We start from the raw sequence: 5,000 nt of genomic DNA on the forward strand, positions 1-5,000 counted from the left end.
GAGATTTCAGTTCAGATGGCAATTTTTTGGCAATATTGTTATAATATAGTTCTGCACTCTTACTGTGTAATTTTTGTTGTGTTTATGTCTATTATTTATTTATTTATTATTTTTTGGAGAATCATCTAATGCAGAGATCTCAATTAAATCTAATGAGCTACTTAGCAACACAATTTAAGGTAGCTAAAAGATTTCGTTTGAATTAAAGAAGAATGGATTGTATGTTTTAAGCTGTACTGATTTGTATTTGTGTTTCTGAGCAGGATGCATTTCTACAGCATGTGTTTGTGGGTTAATGATGCTGGAATTCTGATGTGTGCATCTGTGTGTGTTTGTGCTCTGACAGCGTCCTCAGGTGCATGGTGTTGCACTCTTGAATGGGCTCTTTCAGCGATTTGTCACGGTGCTGTTGGGCCCTGCTGTGACGGCACGTGCCAGATCACCGCCGAGGCTCTGCTCCCCGTGTGCCAGACGGCCTCTCGTCGTCCTGACAGCCCACCACTGCTGTCACCCGCCCTGCGCCCGGACACCGGCTCCCGGCCCTGGCAACACGAACTTAACCACAACCCCTACCCAGAATAGATGCAGGCACAGGGGCCAGACAGAAAGCCCCACAGGACACACACACACACACACACGCTGTACCCTGCAGCTCCACAGACTGTTCATTTCCACGAGTTGGGATGAGACAAGGTCAGATTCAGACTGACTTTATGATTTCAGTGTATCAAAACATTTAAAATCAATGTTACCTTATTAAATGTGATAGTTCTGATTGGATGATACACTCATAAAGCCATTGTAAATACCGATATAACAGTTAAATACTGTTGACCTATTAATTCACCAAGCTGCTTGGCAATTTTACATACACTTATTGTCAGAACATTATAAAAAGTAAATGTAACTTTATTCATATATTGTTTGATCATGTTTATTTTAATGCCATTTTATAAGAACGTTGTGTCTATTAAACCAGAGTTGTTATTCTGTTGTCTAAAATGATTGAAAATGATTTTAGATAATTTAAATAAAATAAAAAAGTATATTAAAATAAAAATATTAGATGAAAAACCTTACTTAAAATTAGCAACATCGTCTTGGCAACTAACTGAAATACATTTAAATTATTGATGTAACTGTTGCTGAAACTAAAGATGAAAAATAAATCTAAATAGAAATATTTAAAAGCAATAACTAATAAAAATATAAAAATAGCAAAATACATAATAAAATTACTAAAACTGAAACTCAAAATCAGATGAAAATATCAAGATATTAGTTAAATACTATAATAATAAAAATAAATTAATACAATGAATTGAAAATAATATAAAACACTACTAAAAATGGTAGTATATAAAAGTAAATAAAGTATATAAAATTACAAAAACCTATGCTAAAAATGAAATGAAAACCTAAAATAAAAGCTCATTCAAAATATTAATAAAAGTTATTATAATATACAAATAATAGCAAAATAAATAAAATAATAAGAAATAAATAGCAGAAATACAAGAAAATAATAAAATGGCAAATTTTACTATAAAATTAATAAAATATAAACAAAAGATAAAATCTAAAATGTTATATAAAAAAGCTAGTCAAAATATTAATAAATTCTAAATAATGCTAAAATGATACTTAAGCGTTTTAATGCTAAAATGCACAAACAAATTAAATAGTTCACACATTTAAAGCAGTTTAAATATTTATTTCTCTCTCATTCTATCTTGTACATTTAATGAGTAGTGAATTCTTTGTGGCTTTTGAAGAGGAAGGACAAGTGTTTGTTTCCATGCATTCATTAAACAGCAGCTGAAACTGAACACACACACACACACACACACAGAAGTTTACAGAGGTATGTAAATTAAGACATACCAAAGACTTCTTAGCCAACAATCCCAAACCTTTACCCTAAAATATAAGAAGTAGGAAAGTAAAGAAGCATGATGTACTTTTAATTAGGAATAATAAAGACCTTTGAGGACATCCTCAAAAAGCAGTTTTCCTACTTTTAGAGGACAATGATAAGTGATTTGTCCCCAAAGTGTCTCTTTCTCAATGTTTTTTTTTTTTTTTTTGTTCTGCAGGATGCATTTGTTGTATGTTCAACAAAGCTGAAAGAATTAAAAACACAGTTTGAAATTGATGTCATGGATCACATAGTCTGATGTAATCTATCCAAGCACTTCGGGGTGAGACATCATCTGTGTGTGTGTGTGTGTCTGTGTGCAGACATGTGCAGGTTGTGCCCGTAGCGGTCTGGCCCGATCAGCAGTCTGACGGTGACGGGAGGAGGCTGGCAGGTGGGGGAGCCAGATTCATTTGCATAATTATGGTCGTGCTTCCTGAAACACAGCCCCGCCCAGCGCCGACCTTTCAACAACCTGAATACTGACGAGCTCAGAGACACACAGCCGTGAGTGAGTGATTCCTCTAAGGTTATCCTCAGTTCTAGTGTTTCTAATGGTCACTTTTGTGCAACAAAGTGTTAGTGTTATTTTAGTATACTGTTATAGTTTTTATGAATTGTTTTGAATTAGTTTTTATTTTTAGAGTTTCAGTTTTTACTTTCATTTTATTTAGTTAAGTTAGTTCTGATTTAAGTTTATTTCTTATGTGCTTTTGCCATTTTTATTAGGCTTTTTTGTATTTCTTTTAGTTTTGCTTTCATTTATTTTTATTTCAGTTTTGTAAGTAACCTAACTTACTTCAATAATTTAAACTTATTTATTTCAGTACCAAAACATTTATATTTTCATTCTAATTTTAGCTTTAAAAAAAAAATAGAAAATGCATATATACTTTTTAAATTGTTTTTTATTTGTTGTAATTTTATTTATTTTAATATTTTAAGTAAACTTAATCAAAATGAGTAATCTGCAACTATCTGAAATAAAAATGTTTGTTTTTTTATGTTTTATTTAAATTAACATTTGTTTTATTTCAAGGTTCATAAAGAATTTATTGTTTTAGTTAACTATAATAACCCTGCTATGTGCATATCAAGATAGAAACTATGGTAAAAATGTTATAATGATTGTGTAAAAAGGTGCAAAATTGCAAAGTACATGCACTGAAATAAATAATTTAAAAGTTGTAAATCCTATTTCAGACTTTCTACTTCAGAATTTCATGTTTGAATTTGTTTTGGTAATTGTTTGTGAAATTTACTAGCAGTTTTTGAGTGAAAATTGTTTCAAGTAAATAATATGCAAGAAACGATCAGTATTTTACAAACCATGTGAACCGTTTTGTTTGATGGTAGTTTGTAATTTCTGAAACTAAACGTTTTTCTGCACACATTTCTGTCCTGTTAAACCACTCAGATGTTCTAGCATCTTTGTCACACTTTTTGGTCTCTGGTTTTGTAAATGCACTGGGACCGGCGTGCTGCCATGCGCTCTGATCAGTGAATAGATTTACAAGCATTAGGGTCGGGGTATTGTGTGCTGCTTGTGAACAGGAGGTCCGAGTCTTTTGTGTGGATCAGCTGTGTTCCCCCCACCACAGAAAGCCGTCTGCAAACCTCCTGCTGAATTGTGTGAGGGTCTGGGGTCCCAAAACACAATAGACATGTGCCACATTTAACTGACACTCCAAACCGGCCAACACTTAACACACACACACACAGATAAAGAGAGAGAGAGAACATGATTTTTACTGCTATGCATGTTCAAAATTTTCAGTCTTTCTGTAGAGAAAACGTCTCTTTAATTTCTTAGTTGTTTCTGCTGCGAAAAACAACCTTTACTAAACCTTTACTGCATGCTGAATTAGATTTTGTAAAGTGTGTACCATCTCTAAACAAGCCTTCATTCTCTTTCACAGCACTAACTGGTTGAATGTTTTCACCATACTGTAATTTCCTTTGTGTGTGTGTGTGTGTGTGTGTGTGTGTGTTAGTCCACGACAGCAACACCTGCCATACTGGAAAATGCCTTGAGGTTTGTGTGCTTTGCTGTAGGACTGAAAGTGCAAGTGTTTACTTTCCTCTCCGCCTCTTTGTCTGAGTGCAGGCCAGATAAGAGCTGCCACGCACCAGACCGCACGCCTCCGTCCGCCCGCTCAACCAGTGTTTACTTCTGAGGAAAGACAGCAGGCGGAGAAAGGGACGACAAACAGACGAGTGCGAGCTGCAGCAGGCAGGTGTGACCTCTCTTTACACGCGTGACACACGCTCATATGAAGAGAGAGATTTGTTTTCATAATGCCACATTGACACAAAGACATGCATTTTAATGCGCTTTCATAGCTGAAGATACTAAATGTAGATCTCAGTTTAATTGTTGCAAGGGATGGTGGGCACATAATGGCAGACAACAGACATTTAACCATTTGATCTAAATTGCTAGGGACAATTTAGTAGTTGCTGGATATTGGTAGGGACATGTCATATGAAGAGGTCAAACAAGAGATTAATAAATTAATCCAAATTTCACCAAATGCTTTTGAAGTGAAGTGAAGTGATATACAGCCAAGTATAGTGACCCATACTCAGAATTCATTGCTCTGCATTTAACCCATCCAATAATGGGTTATTACCAATAATTATGGACGTAATTATTACATAAGTCTGTCATTGAAGTGAATTGATGAATTTGTTTCTTCTGAGGAAAATTAATTCACTTGTTTTGGCAATGTACCCTCACACACAGAAAGTTCGGTCAGATTTTTTACATGTTCGTCCAATCTCATTTTATAAGAGACTTTTCTTTCTGTTATAAAGGTGTTTTTTTTTTTGTTTTTTTTTTTAATATAAAAAAATATAACTTACTTAATTTGTGTTTAATTAAGTTGAGAAATGTTGCTGAAATGTTCTATTTTATCACTTTGTAAACATTAAAGGAATGCTACTTTGGAACAATCGTTTGAGAACAAAACATTCCAAGAACAATGTATTAATAATGTTTTTATACTAATGTTTTGAGAACATTACTAAAGACCGGATAACTGAATGGATGTTCAGTTAATATTACTTGGAAGAACAATTG

The sequence above is a fragment of the Carassius gibelio genome, chromosome A20 (assembly GCF_023724105.1).
Source record: "Carassius gibelio isolate Cgi1373 ecotype wild population from Czech Republic chromosome A20, carGib1.2-hapl.c, whole genome shotgun sequence".
NCBI lineage: Eukaryota > Metazoa > Chordata > Actinopteri > Cypriniformes > Cyprinidae > Carassius > Carassius gibelio.